The sequence below is a fragment of the Monodon monoceros genome, unplaced genomic scaffold (assembly GCF_005190385.1).
Source record: "Monodon monoceros isolate NGI ecotype Baffin Bay Population unplaced genomic scaffold, NGI_Narwhal_1 Super_Scaffold_1, whole genome shotgun sequence".
NCBI classification, from domain to species: Eukaryota; Metazoa; Chordata; class Mammalia; order Artiodactyla; family Monodontidae; genus Monodon; species Monodon monoceros.
Window position 1 is genome coordinate 18,532,810 of NW_021703765.1, and position 23,566 is coordinate 18,556,375.

At 40.8% G+C, this 23,566-nt stretch overlaps 1 protein-coding gene across 15 annotated transcripts in view; it reads left to right on the plus strand.

Annotated features, from left to right (window-relative positions):
- Window positions 1-23,566, plus strand: part of TCF4 (transcription factor 4) — a 360,905-nt gene that overhangs the window by 126,833 nt on the left and 210,506 nt on the right. The window lies entirely within an intron of this gene.

Here is a 23,566-nt window from a genome sequence, read left to right on the forward strand (position 1 = left end):
GTGGGATCTTCCCGGACCGGGGCACGAACCCGTGTCCCCTGCACCGGCAGGCGGACTCTCAACCACTGCACCACCAGGGAAGCCCGCAACAGTTGTTTTCTAAGTTTAAGGTTGATGAACTGAAAGCAGTGAATATTTAAAATAATATCATTGGGCCTATCCATTGTCAATGAGATAAAGTCATTGTTAGCTTGAATTTTTATTAAAAGGGTTATGGAAATCCCTTTAATAATAGGTTTAGTGTGCTTAAATCAAAGTAGCATGTTCAAGTTGAATTGTAAAGTCTGGTTATGTATTTATCAAGGCGTGAACTTTAGTGCTGATGGTCTAGGAGGTCCCCATCCTACTTCATGAAGTGAGCTACATGTAGTTTGAGACAGTCTTTGAGTTTCTAGCATGCCTTTCCTACTGGCATCTTTAGCGTACGTTTCTGCTTTGACTACCCTGTAGGGATTTTTTTTTTCACAGCCGTAACCTGAGCAATGGAAAGACAATTTATAATGGCTTAAAAGGTCCCAATAGCTGTTACTTTAGTTTTGATTGGAAAAAAAAAGATCTCCGTTCTAATAAATGTGAGTTTTAACAATATTAATAAATCTCTCAATGTGGCCAAATCCTGTTGTGAATCCATCAATAAATGAGGTTAAATTTTATGTCCCAGGCTGTTGGGCTATACTCCAAGGAAAACACACAGCCATATATATATCATTCTGAGACCATAATTGCAGATGCTTCTGAGAAGTCCCAATTTTTCAGCCTTGGACACTATACTTGTTATTTAAGGTGTATATTGTTCTTGAATCTCAGTCATTTTTTCAAAAGTCACCATCAAATCCACCTAAAGGGACTTCAGGTATTTAACACACTATAGTCAAAGCAGAGAAATACTAGGAATTTATTTTTAATGGGCCATAAAGTGTCATCCCAACTTTGAGGACCACGTTCTTCAAGTTGTGTTTGACCATAGGTTGTTCTTATGTTTGTTCTCTTTTTTTTTATTTTAACTTTCATATTTATGTTTTAACTTTGTAGCTAAAGTAAAAATCCCAGGTTTTTAAATCCATTGTTGATAAGAGATGCAGTGTTTCCAGGATAGACAGATGCAGGTGACTAGATATATTTGTCAACTTAGATTTTAAAGAAAAACTTTAGATTTTTTTCGATGACAGTAGTAATAATTCTAGAATCTCATATCATCCCATCTCTATTTCTCCTCATCCAGCTTCATAAAATAAAAGATTAAGCTGAAAATAATCATCTTGAGAAGTAGCACGTAAAAAGTATATTAAAGAATTTCCTTGGAAGATTCTAAACCTATCCTCCAACGAGCTAACGTAACATAGGATAAATTACTACTCATATTGAGAAGTTTACGTTATGTCCATGAAAAAGTTTTCCTCAAGAACAACATGATAAATTAATATTACAGAAGATACCGAACAATACAGAGACACCAAATAATTGTTCTTGTTTGTGTATCCTCCTGGGTAACTGTTTTACGAACCAAATTCGTTTTTCAATCCAAACAGTATTAGAATATAAGTGGGCTGAGAGTCTAGAGCTGGAATGGAGAGAGCTGACTCTTTTCACTTAGTTGTTGTTTAAGCTGAAAGTCCATGTCAGCTGTGTTCTTTTATCCCGTCTGCCCTCCTTCCCATTAAACCCTTAAATATGGAGGCCAAGACAGTCTCCTGCATTGTGGTAGGAAATGCTACTATGTCCGGGAGGCTCCCACCCACTGTTCCCAATGAAAGGACTTCTCTGTTAGATAAGCTGTCTGGTCTGAAACATGGCTCTTTATTGTTTACAAACTGCTACATTTTCCACCTCAAGCAGATTTTTGCACAGAAAAGAATTGTGCCCGGGCTAAATGGTTTATCTGACATTAACGGTGCAGTGTCAGACTGGGGTCAGGGAAGTCACGCTCAGAGCCAGAGGGCATGGCGCAGTGTGCAAAAAAAAGGGAGGAAAAGACATTTAAACCACTATGAAATACCTTGCATCTTTACTTTGGAAAAGGATTAAAAAAAAATATTTTTAGAGGATTAACTAGGATGCTGCATTACAAATCCACCCCCCCCCCCCCCCCCCCAGTTTATAATTTCTCACATCCCAAATGCCTTCTTGATTGGCTTGAGTATCTCAGGGCTAGATTCAGGGAACAAAGATGCTCATTGATTTTGCCCAAGCTGCTGTTGATTTAAAATGAAACCACTTTTGAAATGAACCATGCTTGGTGCTATGCTGTACCTTTACAAAGAGAAGAGAGATCGTTTTCAAGAAATTAAAGACAACCAATTTGCAAATGAAGACAAAGATAAAATAAGACCTATTAGTATAGCCAATAATTTGAACTCACCGAATATATGGTGTATCCTAAACTGCTCTTTGTGTCCGAATCCATATTCTGTGTTGTAATCTTTGTGGAAGTTTTCGTTCTACCAAAAGAAGATATTAGTCTTTACTGTAAGTTTTTGACAACAATTTCTACTTTCAGAATCCTTAGTTTTCATGAAAAGTGCATAGGATTTCTTTACATGTCAAAGATTTCATTCTGCTGTGATGTCACATTAGGGTAAAAGCTATAGCATCAGAAATAAATCAGCCACTTTATTAGACTAGATTCTCTGTTGTCAAATCAATCAAGTCTGTGACTGAATTAGGCGTCTGCTACAGAAATAAGTGACACTAATTTTACGGGAAAGAGTTATTAACTGCAGATGACCTATTTTTTTGGTAAACTGTTCACTTAGGTTTTATTTTATTGTGAGGAAAGAAAGAAGTAATGAGCCACTCTCTTCTTTTAGGATTCAATTATTATTATATATTTTGTTCTTTATGGCAGTGCACTATTTTGGAGGAATGATGCAGGCATTGCTAACATTTGCTTATAATTTCTGTTATAGTAACAAAACCCTTTATTACAATTCTGAACTCTGACTTCACATGAATGGTTTTGCATAAATGTTACAGTTTTTGTAATCTAATACTTACCTCTGGCACCAAAATACAAAAACTTAATTTATTTGTGTATCTCAAACTAATGCAAAATGGTATATAATTTATAAGTAATACGGCGTCTCCATTAATTTATTCCTTTAGAAATAAGCTTGCATATCTGAATATAATACCTTATTTGGTATTAGTTTGAATCCCTAAACTAAAAATAAACACGCGAACACAAGTGCACTTGCATGCATGCACACGTACGTGTGCACGCGCACGCATGCACACGTACATGTGCACATGCACACACACATGCACACCTATCGTGCTAGAAGAATTAATGACATTTGGTGTATAAGGGTGCACTGCTCCTTCCATTGCTGTCTGTAGTTACAGTTGCCATACAGAGTTTTGGAAGTTGATATTGTGTAAATCCTTTAAAGAAAAACATAACTAAAGTAAAAAAAAAAAGCAAGCCCTGAAATTTGTTGTTTTAAAGAATAAGTGTGTATGGCTTTTTGTTTTTCTTTTAGTGTGGGGATGTCTTGAGGAGTTGAGATTTCAGCACTGAGTCATCTAGCTGACTGCCTGCCTTGACCAATTCATATAGTTCCTTCCTTAAATTAAAAAAATTTTTATTGAGGTATAATTGACATATCACATGATATTAGTTTTAGGTGTACAGCATCATGATTCAATATTTGTATAGCAGACTCTTTTTTTTTTTTTTTTTGCGGTACGCGGGCCTCTCACTGTTGTGGCCTCTCCCGTTGCAGAGCACAGGTTCCGGACGCGCAGGCTCAGCGGCCATGGCTCACAGGCCCAGCCGCTCCACGGCATGTGGGATCTTCCCGGACCGGGGCACGAACCCGTGTCCCCTGCATCGGCAGGGTGACTCTCAGCCACTGCGCCACCAGGGAAGCCCTAGCAGACTCTTTTACTTGACACTTCCTGAGTCCTCACTCATTGTTTTCCTTGGGTAGAGACAAGCAAGCCAGTTTGCATTTTTACTTGTTTGAAATTCCCTGCCCTGTTTTGTATCTGGAGAGAACTAATCACTTCTTCCTTGTGTCTCCGTATGATTATTAATGATAATAATGTACACTTGATCTGTTGGAAACTTGTTCACTGCAGTTATTAAACAGTTTGATTAAACCTTTACAGGTGGTCAGTGGGTAGCTTTCAGAATATGCTAATAGGATGGAGGGGCCATGGGTCCGAGCCTTGTGCTTTTAAGAGGATTATATGCTATGGAATAGTTGAAAATCCTGGCAAGAACTATATGCAAAGAGTACGGATTTTTTTTTAAAAAAGCATTCCTGCTTGTTTGTTTTGTTTGCCAAGCATGAAGCTTTTGCAGGTGATTGTCCAAATATTTTTTTACAATGGGAGACAGTATATTTTCTAGCTACAACTTTTTGATCCAAGGAAGGATCTAAGCATGCATATTCCTTCTGTTGTTCCAGAGCCTTAATTGAAAACCAGATTGTTTGAGTGAGCAAGATGCCAGTAAGATTATAGACGTGCATTGGTAACTGAAGGATGTGAAAAGTGATACTTTGGTACGGTTGGGTGCAGCTTAGTTCAACATGAGCGGCTGTGTTTTTACATGTCCCCTTGTGAATGGTTCGGTTTCCTTATTGTGGTATTTGGTTCCTGTCCCACTCGTGGTACTCCAACAGTGCACTAAATAATTTCCTACCATAGACTGACTGATTTCTAAACTAGCTCAGTGGAACATTTTACTGCAGGATTAGATCGTGGTTCAGGCAGAACTGCAGAAAGCTGCTGGCTTATAGGATGACCTTTGAATCTCATCTGGGTTAGCGGTTGATATTTTGATTTGGTTACTGTGGTCATATTGTGACAGCTGCTAGCTCATTATAATTCGCTTCCACTGCTCCGTTTGCCGAGCAGGAATATTTAGGTTTGTATTACTTCAAAGTGTTTATGGCTACCCTGAGTTTAGCCCAGCATAAAGGTGAAGTGTTGTGAGCGCTTTCAAATCCCAGTGGTACAGTCTTGTAAAACGGCGAATGTGAGTAGATGTTAATGTTAAGGGAGTTTTTCTTTTCACTGTAAAACTGGAAATACCCAATGAAGAGGCTCTTACTTGGAAAACGGTTTTGAAAACCTTAACACACAAAGGAAAAGAATGACTACAAAGAAACATAGTTTTTTCAAAGCATGGATAAGATTTAACTTAACCTCCTGGTTCTGTATCTTATTTTTTTCCATGCTGGAATGTAAATATTTGAAAATAACAAAACCTGGACAAAAAAGTCTGTTATTTGACTTTGAAGTGTCAGAGGTCAAACAGTATTTTAGTAATTTCATGAAAATGGAATTGTGAATGTGGATGTCAGCTCTAGAAATTTTAGTTCACTTTTTAATTGTTCTGAAGTTCAGTAGTGATAGCAGGCTGCTTACTAGTTCACTGGTGAGGGATGTCTGTGCATTTTCAATGCCTTTTTTTTATGACAGTTTTTAGCTTGAGGTTATCTTGATATCATCTGTTAGCTATCGGACTGATAATGTGGTAACAAGCAGTTTCTGAGAGAAGACATGTTTAATAGTGGTTTTATTTCTTGTTAGCTTTGTTTGGGAATTTTGTTATTTTAATGTTAGCTTAAAATGCCTTCCTGAAGTACTAACAAATAAGACTCTTTTAAGTATCATCCCCAATGATCTAATTAATGCTGATTTTGAGTGAAGGCTGGGAGCCAGAGAACTGACTTTTCTACTCTCTTTTGTTACAAATGTCTGTGGGTCTTTAGGTCAGATCTTTTTTATATCTTTAAATTGAGGGGGGAACAAGTCTCTAGATGATTTCTGAGGTAATTTTCTCAACTAATGGTCCATTGATCTTTCAGGTATGCCATTTTCTGCTTATACGGTATTTTATCTTTAGAGATGTTTTAGCGTTCTTTCTAATCCATTCGTCTCTATTTTGTGATACCTTCACGTAACTTTGCTAGTGATATGTTTTCCAAATGCAATTCTTTAAGGCCTGATTCAAATGGATGTTGCTTTTCTACCTCAACTCATTGCAAACTATAGGTAAGGGATTGGATTGATCGGGGATAAAATAATAACTCACTAAGTTACTGTACGTCACCGGGAGAAAAGTGCTATGCATGGGCCAGGACTTGGCATAGAGTTGCAGGGCCTCAGTAAATGGCTAGTGGATTGTTTCATTCATGAATAAATTGGAGAAATCAGATATTTGGGTCTAAACCCTAAGTGAAAAGCCCATAAATTAAAGTCAGGCCTACCTTTTACTGTGTCAAGAAGAAAACCCTAAACCAGGGACAGTCATCTAGAAGTTCATTCTGTAGCTCTGTAACCTTGACTCTACAGAATGTCAGGAAACAGACCATATTACAGTGTGATAGATTTCAGTTTTCAATAAACACACCACAGATTATTTTATTTATAAAAGGAAATAAGTAAAATCAATATTTTTTGGAAGGCCACTGAAAACAGTTGTGTGTCTCCAGTATTCAGATAAGGTAACTTGTTTCCTCTTGTCCAGTCAATAAACATTTCTGTTCCTCTTTCATTAGTCTTGTTTTCTTTCCGTTAGGCTGCTTGGTCGATGGTATGGCATAGCAATGCTCTGATAATCAAACATTTATAGTCAAACTAGGTGGACTAAACCAGGCTTTTTTAAAATTTAGAAGAACTGATACCAGAAAAACGTTACTTGAAAACTATACCTAGCAGAAAAGTGTAGGTCTTCTACATTACCAGAGGAAGATTTCTCACATAGAAAGTTATTGACCCTAAGAGAAAATAAATCGTTTTAGAGTCAAGTCAAAGGAAAAAGCAGTTTGTGTCAGGTAGGCATGCTTTTGCTTGGAAAGAATGGAAAATGTGACTAATGGTGGCTTACGCATAATTTTTCTCATACTAGAAGTCTGGTGGTAGGCCGTGGCTAGATTTGGTTTGCAGTTCATTGAAGTACAGGCTTGTATCTCTGTGATTCCTTTGTCCCTTCCCTCATTGTCTAAAGGTGACTGTCACAGCTTCTGGAGTCAAGTTTGGGTTTGATGCAGCAAGAAGCAGGGAAAAGGTGAGTCTGGCCGTATGGTCCCCGCCCCCCTACATCCACGGCCATTCTCCAGCTGCAGAATTTGGAGGGGGTGGGAATGTACACAACTGCTCCTCCAGCCTGTGCAATGGAAAGAGATATGAGAGAAGGGAGTTGAGAATGCACATCGGGCTTAGCCAATTTACAGGGTTTATTTAGTTTCTTTTAAGGGAAGCATCTGTAATTTTCAATTTAGCAGCTTTGAAAATAAAGAACAAGGCTCCAGCTTTCATGTGAGAAGCAAAATATAAAAATGGGTCTCGACTCTGGATTCTGGTCAGCAGATTAGAGAGAAAGACAAAGAGGCATGGAACAGAAAAAGAGCATTGAACGGAAGATGATAGAGAGAGGACCGCGGGAGAGTCGCACGGGTGGGCTGTCCTCATTTCATCGCCAAGGCTTGTGCTTTCCTTGTCCTCATCCCGTGATCAAGGCAACAACCAGCCAGAGTCAAGGGCTTCATGTCCTCATGATCCAGAACCTTCTCTTCTAGGTCTCCGGCTTGAATTCCTGCCAGGCTGTCCAGAGCTGCCTGGTCGTGCAACCGCCCATGGCTCCAGCCTCCAGCCTTGTCTCCAGTCCCTTCAGTGGTCTCTGGCAGAGCCTAAGGCTGGGGCCCACTGCCACGGTCCACTGCGGCAGCCGCTCTGAGCCGGCCTGGCATCCTGGAGCGGCAAGGTCCCGGGACATGTCACTTTGTAAGTGACAGAGATCGTTCCCCTGGGCCACTGCCAAACAGGCTCCCAGGAACTTCCCTCCAACCACCTGCCATGTCGCCGTGAAGCACTCACACAAGAATGCCCGCTGCCGGGGGCAGAAGAACCCTCTATTTTACTTTAATATGTATATAGTTGTATTGGTTGATCTTTAATGCGGAGGATTAGGTGCAGCCAACAGACATTTAATCTTGGTCAGCGCGCCAAGACTGCATGAAATTGTGGTGAGAGCTGGATCCAACTTCTGGCCAGAAGTTTCCCACCTCTGCTGATCCCAGTCACGGCAAGCATCAGGCCCATGAGAACATGGGCTGGGGAGGGACTGTCGATCTTTAAAGGAAAGCAGGATATGGAATAAACAGTGCCGTTTTCCTTTAGTACAAAGTTTTCCTGTTAAGCTTTTCACTGGAAAGGCATTACCTTGAATTTTGCCTAAGCTTTTGCCACTTAAAATACGCCTGACATAGCCTTCACCAGTAATGACCTTCTTGACTGGACCCTTGGGTGGAGGGTCAGACACTTGGCAAACCTCTTACTGCCCCTCAGCTCCAGGGGAAGCAGCAGTAATTTTCAGAGTCTGTTAACCCCGCGTCCGTGAAAGTTGTGTGCCTACCTTAAGCGCGCTATTGACCTTCATTTAAAAAAAAAAGAAAATGCCGTAAGCCTGTTGTCTTTGTTCACATGATAACCTTCATTAAGGACCAAAGCAGCCAAGGAGCTCAGTTTGAAGCACTGCAGTCCTGAGAGGGCTCGCGGAATAGTGGCCTAGGCTGAGGGTCCCTGCGGTCTTAACCTTGGCTGTTCAACTTCATGGTGATGGGACTTTGGCTAAATTTCTCATGCGCCCCAACTTTCGCATTTCTAAGGTGAGCATAGCGATACCTGTCACACTTACCCCAGCATCACCGTGCAGCCGTGCAATGACGTGGGACGACACTTGGCAGTAACCACTCTGCTCTCTGGCTATTATCTTAGGCCATTGCACAGCTGCCCATTGGCACTCTGTCACTTTTGTCTGTGATTAATCGAAAATTCTGGAGACTTCGGGTCTTGGGTGATGGCAGTTTGAAAACACCTTTACCTTCTATTGAGATTGGAATAGAAGGCAAGAACAGGTGGAGACAGCGTGGAGTATCACTTCTGAAAACAGCAAGACTGAAATAAAAAGGTTTCTTTTTCAGCCTTTCCACAAAAAACAGTAATCCTAGAAAACAAGTACTTCTTGGGGGCCAACTTCGTGGAATTCAGATGTGCCCCTTGATGAAACTTTTGCCTCCAGCCATTTTTCTCTCCAACTTAAATGTTCTCGAGGTTCATTGTTACCCGTGGCGGAAAGCGCCTTGGTGTGGATTGTGAGTGGTGGGCTGGGAAGCCCGCTGACAAGTTGCGATTTCTTCACCTGCACTGTAGGTCATCTGCGTATGGAGTAACCTCTGGGTAGGATGCTTTTTATCAAGGGGATCCTATTACACGTCCCTTCTAGGTTCTGGGGAATGTTTTGGAGGTAGTCTTCCAGTTCAGTTTGTTCTTCTCCAGAGAAGCTTGGCAGAGAATGTTGCCTGTGTACATCATCCTCTCATTCCCTTCACTCCTGAGGGGTTCTGAGTCTTTCCTCAGGAACCGTGTATGATTTTTGAGTAGAAAGAGGTATTCAGTGGATCTCATTTTATTTCCTCTTGCAGAATATCAGACCCAGGGACCGAATTAAATTTATTCCCAAGCACTTAATAGACACATCCCAAACATTTCTCATCTTCTTGATGATTGTTTATTAATCCTTCCTCAGTTCCTTGACACATGTTTCTTAATAGAAAAAACGATAAGGGTGTTTTGCTTTAAATTGGTACAAAATATAGCTGGTTACATTGTTGATGTTTAAAATAAAACATAGAAAGCTTTCCTACAGGTTGAAAATCCCTCCGAAGCCCTAGTATGGGGGCAGTGGAGGATGGTGGGCTGAGCAAGGCTTGTGTTGACCTGGCACTGGTTTGACTCCCGGCTCTCCACTCTCCCGTTATGTGATTTTGGGCAGTCTTTAGTGCTCTGATGGAATTTCTCATCTGAGTAGTTGCTCTGCATTTAAACGGAGAGACAGGAAAAATATCAATACCTGGCCCTTAAATGCAGTGGCTGTGAATGATCATTACACCTACTTTTATTTTCTCTAGGTTCCTTTTTCTGTTCATTGGGTCTGACCAGCTTGGCAAAAGTAATATGCAGACTTGAGACTCATGTAGTGAGTTTTGGCAGAATGTGGAAGTGATTAATTAAATGCCACCCCCTCGTGGGCCATATTAAAAGCTGAATGAAAATGGAATGTGTGTAATATCTGATAACATTTGGTGGAGAAGGGGGAGACAAAAGGAGAGAAGGATGAGAGAGAAAGAGACACATAAAAAGCTAATTTTAGAGCGTTCCGATCTCGAAGTACGATTTTCTAGCCTTGAATTATCAGCATTGGCGTGGCTGCCTGAATCTCTGAAATTACTAGGTTACTAATTGCTCCTGCCTTTTCCTCACCTTGGCTATTCAGACCAAGCCGTACTCTTAAACAGTTCAGTAGCCAAATCTGAATGCTGGGGATGCAAGCATAAACTCTTTATGTGTAACTGATGGTACTTAATTGGGCAATACCAAATCGTGGAGAAGAATTTATTGGTGACCTTGTCTTCTTCAGAACTTTTGGAGTATTCAGAAATGAGCCTAATATTCAGACTTGGGGAATCCTTAAAGCTTGGATTGACAGGATTAAATTCATACTTTATATTGTGTGTGTGTTTTTATTTTTTTCATTGCAGAGTTTCCCTTTTCCTTATTTATTGATGGTCTCGCAAATGTTATTTGGAAACTGAGATGCAGTGAGCATAAATATTTTCAATATCTTGGCAGACCGCTTAAGCAGCTGTTGGCAGCCTCTGTCAGGCATCCTAGTAACTAGTTAGGGGCAAAACTGACCTATGGAATAATAGTTTGCTGCATAATCTTTTGGTCATCTCCCACTTTTCCTTTACCCTTGGTTTCCTTATTTCTTTTACTGACCTAACTCATGGAGATGTGGTCTCGGTGGCGGGGGGGAAGAACTCTCTGAAATGTTTTGTTACCTCAAAGATAAAACGGTTCAAAATATATACACTTTTTGTGATTGCATTTTCCATTCATTGCAAAGTCCTGTATACAGCTTGAACACCAAATTGAAAATAAAACCATAGAAAGCAGGCCTGCTCAGAGTCTTTTAAAGGCTTTTTAATAGTTAATGAGATTTTGCCCCATACCCTCATGAGTTTCATTTAGTTCTGAAATAAAAATTTATGGCTATTCTCTCAGCTGAGCTGATACTAGTCTTAGGGTGGAATTGAGTTCACACCTGCTCTAGCATAAAAAGAAGCCTCTCTGTGACTTCTGGAAAATGTTTGCAGAGTAGAATGAGAGAACTCACTATCCCTACAATCCTAACCACAGAGTGATGCTCTTTGCAGACACTAAGGAAGCTGCTTCGTAAATTGGCTCTAATTTGCTAAGATCGTCCATTTCTAGCCCTCCCTCAGTTACCCACGTTCCTCAAGGTGGGGCATGGTTGCGGAAACGCAGTTGGTTTGCATAGGCAGTGGATCTGCATTAACACTGTAAAGTGTACATATGGGAAAATCTTTGCATTTGCTAGGCCATTTAGCTGTCCAAGACATGGTCCGTTAGTCCGGCAAAGTACAATGGCTTTTCTGAGTACTCTAGTTAAGGGGCAGGATGTGTAAAGCAGTGTACACTTCGGCGGATAATTAATAATTAGTGTAAGCTTGTAAGGCTGTAATATAATATATAAATTGAAGCACCTGTTAAAGTTTTATCAGAGCAGATCACCTTGCCTTTTACTACGAGAGAGTATCCCTCCCTAGAGACAAAGAAAGTGCTCCCACTGCAGGCAAAAATCTTAATGACCAAGGGAGGGCTGGTTTTTATATCAAGGCGGTTTTCCAAGGTCATTGTGATTAGGCAACGTATTTCAGCGGTCACGTTTAAATAGCGTTCCTATACAATACTATTTTGTATGCGTTTGACTGCAGATGACAAAACGCGGTTTAGAAAAAATGCTTGGGCGCGTTCTGATATTTGGAGAGCCCGAGAAGCTACCCCCTCCCACCTCCACATCATCCCCCCTGCCAAACAACGAGGATCGTTCATTTTATAACTTCATAGCAATATTCAGAAGGAGAGCCTTTTCTAGAGGCTAAGTTGGACGGAGTAGAAAAGATAAAATGTAGATCTCATGTGCTGTTTTTTTTTTTTCTTTTTTTCCTTGCGGTACGTGGGCCTCTCACTGTTGTGGCCTCTCCCTTTGCGGAGCACAGGCTCCGGATGCGCAGGCTCAGCGGCCATGGCTCATGGGCCCAGCCGCTCCGCGGCATGTGGGATCCTCCCAGACCGGGGCACGAACCCGCGTCCCCTGCATCGGCAGGCGGACTCTCAACCACTGCGCTACCAGGGAAGCCTCATGTGCTGTTTTTGGCTTGGTTGTATCGCGAGTGGTTTTGACACCTCATATCCTAGCTCTCTTGATTTTCAGACAGAGAGCAAGTACTCCCTTATGGCAGGGAGGGAAAAGGCAAATCACATATTTGTGAAAGCAAAACAGAATATCTTACTGCTTTACAAGTTTGATTGGCTTCTTGATAAATAAAATGAACGTGTCATCAGCATGTCTGCCATCATATGGTCCTCAGTATATGTATTTTTTTAACCATCCATATAAATTTTAGTTGTCCTAGAAGCCAACCAAACTTCAGCACTCAAATTAGTCTTTGGTTCATTCATTCATTCATCCAGAAAGTACTTGTGGAAAATCTGTGCCGCGCAGGCCCCTTTTAGGTACCAGAGAGTGACATGCCACTTTTCTTGCTTTCGGCGTGGCCCACAGTCTATGGAAGGAGTCAGATGGGTAACAAATAATTTTAAGTCAGGACATTAGGGAACTGATCAGTGTGTGCACAGGGTGCTGTTGGATTACATGTCTAGGATACCAACCATCAGTTTCCTTGTAGTAATGGCTGAGATGTTTTGGTGCTCATGGTATACCAGGCATCCACTAATACTTTACACTTACAATCTTGTTTTTTTCTTGGGCATTGTCATTGCCGTTTTACAGGGGCAGGTGCCGTTGAGGATCAGAGAGATTAGGTTACCTGCCTGGTGTTGTGCAGTGAGAAGGGGCAGAGCCCAGATCCCAAGCTCTGTCTGCTGGACACCGAAGCCCTTGTTCTCAACCACCCCGCACTGCCTCACTTGTAGAGAGCGTGGCAAGAATTCCCTGAGGTGCAATCGCAGTTAAGTGTGTGTTCAGCTGCAGCTAATGGAACACCTGATCAGAGTAACACCATCATCAAACAAACATGGCTTTTTCCATCACTTAAGGGGATGTCTGCAGGTGGGAGTTGCCTGTGTGGATTCAGCAAATTAGTGTTGCCATCTTTGCTTTCCTGCCCTCCTCAGCATGCCGATTTTAATTCTTCATCTTTTTCTCTCATCTTGCATTTCTTGCAAGACAGCTGCTGAACCCCAGACACCATGTCAGAGTTCAGGATAGGAAGTTGGAGAGGCAGAGGTTAGAGTAGCATCCATACCCACTTGTATCTCATTCCATCAGCGGGGAAACTAGCATCCCCAGAAACCGGTGGCCTTGAGCAGGATTTTGTTAACATCTCATTGGTCAGATCTCTAAAAGATATTTACCCATAGCTGCAAGGGAAGCGGGGAAAGTGAACTTTTACAGTGTTAGTTGGCACTAGGACTCAAGAGGCAGGCAGGAGAGAAGGGCATTGGAAATCGTTATTGGATGAATCAGTATGAATTTTGTTATATTAGAAGTGATACTGCATGAGTGGATGGTGCCATCTTACTGGATGAGTTGCAACTATCTAAGTAAAAAGAAAATTGTCAGTTGAGAGAACGGCAGAGAGGTGTAGGAGCTAGAGGATGTCACAGGAAGCCCAGAACTGAAGAGGTTCTGTAAGACTGAGACATAGTTCTACAGGATCCACAGAGGAAGCGGTGACACGGAAGCTGGGTTAGAATCCTCACCTCAAAAAAATGAAGGGGCTTTCTTGAATGGTAGGGGGAGGAAGTTGGATTTTCACTGAAGCATGTAGTACAAATCCAACTTAAAATCTACTTAAGGGTTGATTTTAAATAGTGGGATAACATGATTGATTTATGGTTTGGGATAGTCACTAGCAACAGTGTGAATAGGAGGCAACACGACAGGCAGGGAGATTACTCAGGAGGTGATTAAAGCAATTCCAAGAGGAAAAGATGAGAGATTAGACCAAATCAGGAACAATGGGGATGAAGAGGAGGATAGGAATTTGAGCGATATTAAATGGAAGGAAATGGTTGGACTCAGTAACTGATGGATAAAGGAAGAGTCATCCTTGGCTTCTTGATGTCTGGATTGGGCCAGAAGGTGGATGGCGGTACCATTCACTGAGATGTGGAATACAGGAGGAAAAGCAGGTTACGGGGGATTAAGATGGTAGGTTCAGTTTGGGACACGCTGAATATTTGAGATGTCTGTGAGTGACTTGATTTGTGGTTCTGTGCGGGGATTGCAGATTTGGCATTACAGTATTCCGTATTTGCTAGTTGAAGTCATGGGAATGGACAAGTTACCAGAGAGAGAAAAGGGAACCTATTTTCTGATTAATCATTTTGCTTTCTAAAGATCTTAAATTGAAGGGGAAAAAGCCTCCATCTCATCTTTTTCTTCCCCAAAACGTTAGTATCTTTAAGAAAACTGGATAATTCTTGATTTGATCACATAATCATTTCAGTGGTATATTTAATCACCCACCTCTAACACATTATTTATAAATTCTTTCTTCCTTTCTTCCTCCTTTCCCTTCCTCCTTCCCTTCCTTCCTTCCCTCCCTCCCTTCCCCCTCCTTTTTCCCTTCCATTCCTCCACTAAGGTAGATTGGAATGAAACTCTTGTCTCAGAACATTAATTTATCCACTATTTGGGAAGACATCATAGATTCTTAAAAGCGAACTAGAACTTAGAGCTCTCCTTGTGTTCTTTCTCTTTTACATCAGCTTCCCTCCCAATATGGGAATCCTTCTAGATGACGCCCTAGCAAAGTTGTTGGCACACATGACACTCTGACTAATGTATAAGTGAATGGACCCCAGCAGGCATTCCTTCCTCTGCCTGGGCACTCACTGCATTGGGGAAGCCACTCCTGACAAGGCAATTTGTTGCATTGTGACAGCTCTAACTTTCAGAATGTTCTCAATTCTGCAGCTGTCAGCTCGGGACACTTAAGTTTCTCCTCCAGAGCTACCTGGGATTGTGTCTTTTCTCTCTGCACGTGTTTCCCAGGATGATAATTCTTGCTTCCTTCCAAAGTGTCGTTGGAAAACATGTAACATCTCACAGAGCATGGTTTAACCATGCCTTGTATTCCTGATCACTTGTCCTCTGCGTGTGTTCTAGTTGGTCTCTTTCCCTCTCCCAACTAGTGAATCCAGGACTTAGCTCAGTATTCCTGGTCTGGGTTAATCAGTAGTGAGTCTGCTTTCATTTTTAGTATTAATGCAGTCTAAGGTTTCACTTACCCGTGCTTTGGCATTGACTGAAAATTGAGCTCCCAGTCCACTGAAATTATTGTTTTTAATATCCACTGCTTTCTAATCAGGTCTTCCACTTCCTTATGTAAAATGGGACTTTGTATTAATCCTCACTTATTAGATTTCTTCTTGTTGGTTTTGGTCTGCAAATGTGCCCTCTGTCCGTCCTTTCACTTTGTTGATCCAAGAAGCTGTATTGTGTGATACTTAAGCAGTGTGCACTCTTGGGCTTAATCCTGACTCTACCCTTCCCACAAAGTTTCCTCACTTCTATGTTGAGGATAATTAATGGGAGCCATTTCTGTAATTGTGGGTCCTTGTCTTTATGGTCAGTATTCTGCCCTCTGGAGAGGAAGCTTAAAACAAATAGTTCTTCTGTGACCAGTGGAAGAAGCAAATGCGGTTCTTTAGTTGTGTGATCAACCAAATTTACCAGGTGATAAATAGGATGTAAAGTAGCAACTAACTGATAATTATTAACTGGCTACTTTGCTGGGCCTTATGAGCAAAGAACTCAAACAAGCAACGACAAAAATCTTAAGATTACCTGGACAAAAGTCCTAGGTGTCTCTTCACCTACATCTAGTATTAAGACAGAAAATTACAAGATGATCCAAATGCTGGTTATAGGAGCTGAAGGTTAAATGAATATTTGGGTTAATTCTGAAGGTATTGAGAGGTAATCGTTTCCTTTATGGGGAGTTTTCCAGAGGATGCCTTTAAGATTATGAAAATTAGACTCATGACCACTTTTCAGGAACACAGTTCTTGTGACAAACAAGATTCCTGGACAGCCATGTGTGAGCTCCCAGGGAGTTTAAGAACAGGGTCCTAACTGCAGGGTAATAACCTGATGGCTTGGCATATGCAGAGAGAGGGAACAGATTAGCAGCCATCAACTTGTTTTGTAAATGAGCAGTGGTACCTCATACAAGGACTAGATTGACCTGAACCAAAGTTAGGTCAACCTGACTTGATTTCATAATAAATGTCATAATGGTGACAAGTCTTCAGGGACATTAGTACACTGTTTGCAATTGTGGACGTTTTTGTGGACGAACCATCCTTTGACTTCCTCCGATCATGTCTGTGAGAAGTACCAATGCTTCATTAACAAAAGCCAACCCATATTGGTTCACCACACCGGTGTGTAGGACTTCTGTAGCTTCAAGCCCCCAAAGTCCTTCCATGTACCTGGCTTCTGTTCTGGTCACTTCCTTGTGTGTGGATTTTGATCTGGTGCCATTGGAAGCCCGCCATTTCGAGAGTGAAACTTTGAGATTTTATTGTGTCTGATTACTTGTAAGACCGGAGAGCTTCTTTCCTTAGCTAGGAAACATTCAGATTTTCTCTGAAGCTTTTAAAGCCACTGTGACCTCCTATCCTACATGGTGTTTTTGCTTTGGCAGCCATTGCCAATGCTGTGTCTCAAAAGAGGCGAGACTTGGGGCTATGGATCCTCAGAAGCTGATGGGGCTGTAGAACTTATTCAGCTACTACCCTTTTCTAAACCAAAGTAAGGTTATATTTTTCGCTTTCATAGACAGACAAATTAAAGTCTTTAAAATAATACCTACTTCCCCTTTCCTTTCTTCTTCAGATAATCCGCAGCAAAATCTTATTAGTTTCCTGTACAACTGCCTTGTTTTAAAAATCAAATTGAAGACCAACTTGATTCTGCCTGCAGAGCAAAGCTATCTGCCTTTTTAGGAAATCTGGATGGTTAAATTGGAAGCATGTTCTGCACGTGGTTTAGCAGTTAGTAGCCTGGAAAATGACCCAATAGCCAAGATATAGGTTTTTGTTTTTTTTTAAATTTTCATTGTAAGTGCTTGTTTAAAGTTTAAGCCTGTAATTGACTAGTTTGCTCATTGTTCATTCTTTTCAGGCTATTATAGTTTTTGTAAATACATTGCCTGCTAAGTTGTGTCAGTGGAGGAACATTAGTGCTTTAAGAAAATCCAGTTAAATATGGTGCTTAAAAGCATTACCAATTAGACGGGATTGGCATGATTTCTTAGTGATCCTAGGAAAGTCACTTCCTATTTGTGCAAATTTCTACTTATTTAAAATGGGTATGACTCTCTATATATTTTTTAACTAAAGAGCATCACGTAAGTTCAAACTGTGTTGTGGCCCGCTGAAGAGTTTCTACTGATGGTGGCTCCATTACTCAGTATTGTTATTCGGCTCCCTTAATATGTTCCACGTTGGAGGGGCAGAATCCTATTTTGCAGTTTTATCATATTTATCAGCTGGTATCTATCAGGTAGCTCAGGCTGTTTTACTTCGTAAAGTTTATATTTCAGAAATGCTTTTTAATGCCTATATCACATGCAGTTTACTCCATTTAGATGGGTATGCTAAGCAAAACAAGGGACTTCCTGCTTTTTATTCTTTCATTTTTTAGTTTAGAAGAAATGAACATCACTTGAAATTACAGGTACAAGCTAATACTGGCTGATAATTAAAGGTTATACAAATTGCAATGGAAAAGGAGTTAAATTGTGCCTGTCAGGTGGTGAGGACCACTAGAATATGGACATGATGGAAAATAATGAGGAGATAAATGTGATTTATCTGTGTATACTATAGAAAGAAAAATTATGGCGGGGAATGTACTGAATGTAGCTTAAGCTACATAAATTATCATTATGTACAAGTGGAAACTTACATGAAACTCCTCTTGATTAAGTTTTATGCGAAACAAAGGGTGTGATTGGAAGTATAGAATTGGAGAGTATTTTCAGAATATGATGATAATCCAGCTAGAGGCTTCAGCAAGTCTAGTCAAACTAGAGAAGGGAAAGAAGAAGCAGGGAAGCTTGATTTGGTGTTATGCAAATTTATGACACATGTAGGAGTTTGGACCTAATGGATTGTTGCACTAGATTTGGTCATCAAATGATGCTTTTCATAGCAAATATTATCTGAGCCATTGATTTAAACTCTGAAAAATGCAGGAGATGTGTAGGCAGAACTGCAACCTTTCTGTCTCTTGAAACAAAATTTAACAGTCAGCCTTGAACTTTAGACGCTATAAAGCAGAATGAGAAAAAGGAGGGGGTAAGTAGTGAAAGAATAAAAGTGGGAAAAGGCATGTGTATTCAGAGATATAATTCAGCAAGTAGATGTCCCAAAGTTAATGCTGCTTATAAACATGCTACAAGAATATTCCAGTTATCAGGCTAACAGGATTAGAAACTAAAGAGCACAAAGCAATTATTTATTAAGAAAGAGGCACAGTTGGCATTGAGTGTTATAGAGGAGGAGACTGGTGTGATTACAGGAAGGTGTTAAGAATATAAAAAAGTATCTCCAAATTAAGAGTGAAAAAAAGGAAGAGAGATTACCTATGAGATGATGATAAATAATAATGAGTTATTTCTGAGAGCACCTACAAAACAGGAGATCTGAAAAGTGGTTTGTCAAGCCTCGAAGAGATAAAAAGGGTAATTTATTGACAGGCAGTGGAGACACTGCTAAAAAATAAATGAATTTTTCACCTCAGTGTTCACAAAGGAGGATGGGGGACAGATGCCAGAAACAGACATAAATTTCCCAGGGGAGAAAGAAGAAATACAAAAGAAAGCAGAATCATGCCAGAACAGGTGATCAAGGGGTGAGAAGAAAAACTAATAAAACCCCAAAAGCTTAGCAGTAGTCACCCAAAAATCTAGAAAAAGTTAAAAGGATGGAGAAGAAGCTGGGGAGGAGAGAAAAGACAATTAACTGCGTTTCCTAGAATGGTTGAAGATAATTTTGTGGATTTGTTTTATGTAGTTAATACATTAGACTAGCCTTTTTGAAATTTACCCTTCAAGGAAATAAGCTAGTTGACTTTAAAATTTTTAAGTGGTCTGTGAATAACCAAGACATCATTTTTGTCCCTTTAAGTCCTCAGTTTTTTTTAAGAGTTACCCCGGTATGCCCAGTTGTTTAATGTTTAAGTATTTGTTAAGTGTTTATTGAATTTTATTATTGCTTCCAGGGTATTCAGTGAGCCATTGATTTGGCCAGTGTTTGTTGGATATTCCTTAGTGCCAGGCAGTGTGCTAGATCCTGGAACACAGCACCGAAAAAGACAGACATGCTCTTAGGGTCTTTGAAGTTACTGCATCCTCACTTCTATAAGCCACCCTACCTCATGCCAGGTAAAGAAAGGTCATTGCTTTCACTCTTCTATCATTCCCCATCTTTCTTTTGACTGGCTTCTTGGTGGAGAGTGTCTGGAGAAGAGTAGCCTCTATTTTTGCTGGTCTGTTTACTGTGCTGGGCTGTTCCCAGTGTGGGTTTTCGCTTCCTTTTCTAGATCTTACCTGTGGATCTTTTCCCAAGCTCACTCATCTCCCCAGTGCTCCAAACCGGACTCCTTGCTTTGGCTTCCTACTGGCTGCCCATGTATGAATGACCTCCTCTGCTGTTTGGGGGTTCACAGAGTACTTGCCTTGGGCAGGTGAAAGGGTGTACTTTTTCCCTTTCTCCGTTTTTCCCCTGCTCCTGCATTTCAACCCTATGGTATACACGCTTCCCATCCCAGGCTGACGGTCTTCCCTTTGGACTACCTCTTTCCCTGCTCTTTGCCTCCATAAGCTAAGACCTTCCCATTTTCCTTCCCAGAATTCATCTTTCTTTGCTTTGTGTTCAGATCACTTGAAGACACTCATTAATGCAAATACTGTTGTGAGGAGGGCTTCACTGTGGTCATTTCTTCCCACCTTTTGATACATTGCTTTAGCGGCTACCTAAGAATGGGACTTTAGTGGCTACCTAAGAATGGGATAGGAGAGATGTTTCAGGGACATTATTTCTGAGCATGTGGGAGAGGGACAAAGAAACTTTTTCATCTACTGCACAGTTTTGTCCTACAGGACCTTGTTCCCATGGCCAAACTTCTTCTAAAAGTAATCTCCAGGGCTTCCCTGGTGGCGCAGTGGTTGAGAGTCTGCCTGCTGATGCAGGGGACACGGGTTCGTGCCCCGGTCCGGGAAGATCCCACATGCCGCGGAGCGGCTGGGCCCGTGAGCCATGGCCGCTGAGCCTGCGCGTCCAGAGCCTGTGCTCCGCAATGGGAGAGGCCACAGCAGTGAGAGGCCCGCGTACCGCCAAAAAAAAAAGAAAAAAAAACAGAACAAAAAAGTAATCTCCAGTGCCACCTTTACGATCAGAACTGTAGGTGGTGGTCTTTGGTTGCAACAGCGCCTCTATGAGTTCTTGATTCTCATGTGTAATTTAGGTGTCTCTAAAAGCTGGTATATTTGAGTTCATCCCTAGATGGATCCACTTAGCTACATCACTGTTTCTTTTGTTGTATTTTCATCTTTTATATAGAGCCAGTTCAGGTTAATTGGTTATTTCCCTAGGATTAGCTCATTTGTTGGGGATGTTAGCATCGGGTGAGTCTGCTGTCTTATTGCGGGGGAGACTGATATGCATGAGACAACTGTGTATATAGCAATGCCACCCCCACCCCACCCCCCGCCCCCAGCAAGTACTGTGTTACTAATGAGAGAGTAGAGGCAAGAGCTGGGCAGAGAATGCCAGAAATGAGCTTTGGCACCTCTTGCTCTATATTTACTTTGAATGTTATTTTATCCCACTATTTCTTAATGTCCTTATATATTGGATACAAAAGAATGTCTGATGAATGGCTGACGCCCATGGCCTCTGAACTCCATAAGGAAATAGGACCACATCTTGTAGATCTTCACCCTTGCTATACATCTGAGCTACCTCTGGGCCAGTCACATAATACAGATGCCTGGGCTGCTTCTACAGACATTCTATATTTGGAGGTCTGGGCTGGGATCCAAGCATCTAACTTAAACGTGCATTTGATCACTCAGATGTCCTGCCAGGTTGAGGAATCTCTGACCTACACATCTCTTCAAAGAACTGTCATTTTCGTTTTCAAAACTGTTCATTTTCCTTGAACTGAGTACTTATTTTTAAATCCTTCTATTTCTTTTTCACTCAGTAAAAGTGAGTCATCACCTACTTAGCACCTAACTATTTACCATCAAGATATTTTTATGCCCTAAATTAATAACTTTTTTAGGTTAAAGAAGATGGTTAATTTTTGATGTGTTAAAATTGTGCATACTTCCGAAAGGGCTGAAATGATCTCTATTTTTTATTTGTCCATCAAATCGATAGGCTTACTTTGAGGGCCCTAAAGGTTTGCCTCTGTAATAATGATGTAAATGGCAGACATTCATTTTGTAGATTCACAATTAAACATTATGTATATGCAGTGGCAATGATTTTCCTTGCAGGAAAAATGTTAACAGATTTTTACTAATTTAGAGGAAAGACAAGCCAAATTAGAAGAAAGTCGGCACTATAAATATTTCAAAAAGAATATCCATTTTTTATTTTTTATAATATACAGCTAAGACTAAGTGACACTGAAGAAGGAAGCTTTGCCTTATGCAGAACAATTAGGGAAATAGCTAAGAATGTGGTGAAATTAGCCTCAAAATTGGAGTATGTTCTTCTCAAGTACTTGGGTGATTTTGTTATACGTTGTAATATTATCTCTGCCATCTTGTATGACTTATCATACACAATATTTTTTTAAGGCTACCTGTTCAGTAAAAGAAATAAGCCCATGTTGCTGTAGTTTGATTTTATGAGTTACTGTTATTGTTTTTTTTTTCCCCCAGAGTCTGTGAAATGGTGCAGTGGATAACTAGGATATTTTGTTATCTGTTCTATCCATTCTGGAATGATACAGCTGTTTTTGTCTGGTTTGAGTTTTTCTTTTTTTAAGTATTTATTTATTTTTGGCTGTGTTTGGTCTTAGTTGTGGCACGCAGGATCTTTCTTTGTTGCAGCACACGGGCTTCTCTCTAGTTGTGGCGCACAGGCTCAGTAGTTGTGGTGCATGGGCTCAGTAATTGTGGCGCACGGGCTTAGTTGCCCCACAACATGTGGGATCTTAGTTCCCTGATGGGATTGAACCCGCGCCCCCTGCATTGGCAGGCGTATTCTTAACCACTGGACCACCAGGGAAGTCCCCTGATTTGGGTTTTTCTTAACACATATAATGCCTTGATCACATTATGGAAGACCTGACCCCTGGCTGCGCAGAGCCATAGACTCGTAGCCTGTCCTATGAGGCTATCCCAGCTAACCTGTTGGCCACTGTCGTAGACAGACTTTCGTGCTTCTGTTGAATTCTGTGTATTTCACTTAATAAAATTAAAATGCAGGGAGAAAACCAGTTAAAGACGTCTGTGTTTTGTAATATGTGGCTTAAAGAAAATGTATGGAATTTAGGTATTTGTTTTTGCATGTATCATAGTATATATTCCCTTTTACCATCAGAATGATTAATACCTATTTTATTTAGAATTTTTGGCAAGTTGAAAATATAACCTTTAGAGAGAATTCAAGTTCTTATATTTGAATGAATAAAGCAGTTAAGTCATTAATCATGTGAAATTGTTTCTCAGGCTATTAATAATCATCACTTTACCCATGAACTTCTTTTCTAATCATAGAATTTTGATTGGTGAAGTTTTATTTGGAGGTATATCCCACTGTTAACAGGCCCAAAATACCTATGGAAAGAGTCAACAAATGTATTGATTGATTGGATTTTAAATTACATTGTTTGTAAGTTTATTTGACTTGTATCGTATGTACTGATTTGTATATAACAGTTGCTCTGGATAGAGATGTGCTTCTACGGGTCTTTCATATTATTAGTGTTCAGTCTTTAATTCATTCATTAATTCATTCATCACATATTTATTGACCATGAGCTTTGTGCCAAATACTTGGTGTGTGTTGGGGCTGGAGATATACCCTTGAATACCGCATACTTGGAGTTACTTTCTGTCTAGTGGGAAACACAGGAGATAAACAGGCCAAGAGATATACAGGGTCCTGTGGGAGTTCCTAAAAGGGAGGGACAGACCCCAGAGGAAGCAGACGTCTAAGTTCACCTATGAAGGTCAGGAGGAGACATTAGGGCAAACGGAACTGGTGTGGGAACAAGATGAGGCTTGTTGGAGGCCTAGGGAGTGACACCTGCAGAAGGTTAGAAGGGAGAGGGTTGGGCATCTCTTTTCCAAGCACTGAAGAGGGAGGGTGTGAGGAAAAGGTTCTCTATGTTCAGCTTCTGAAGGAACCTTACAAGCTGTGTTCAGCGTGTGTCATTCATTCAGCAAATACGTGCCAGGCACTTGCG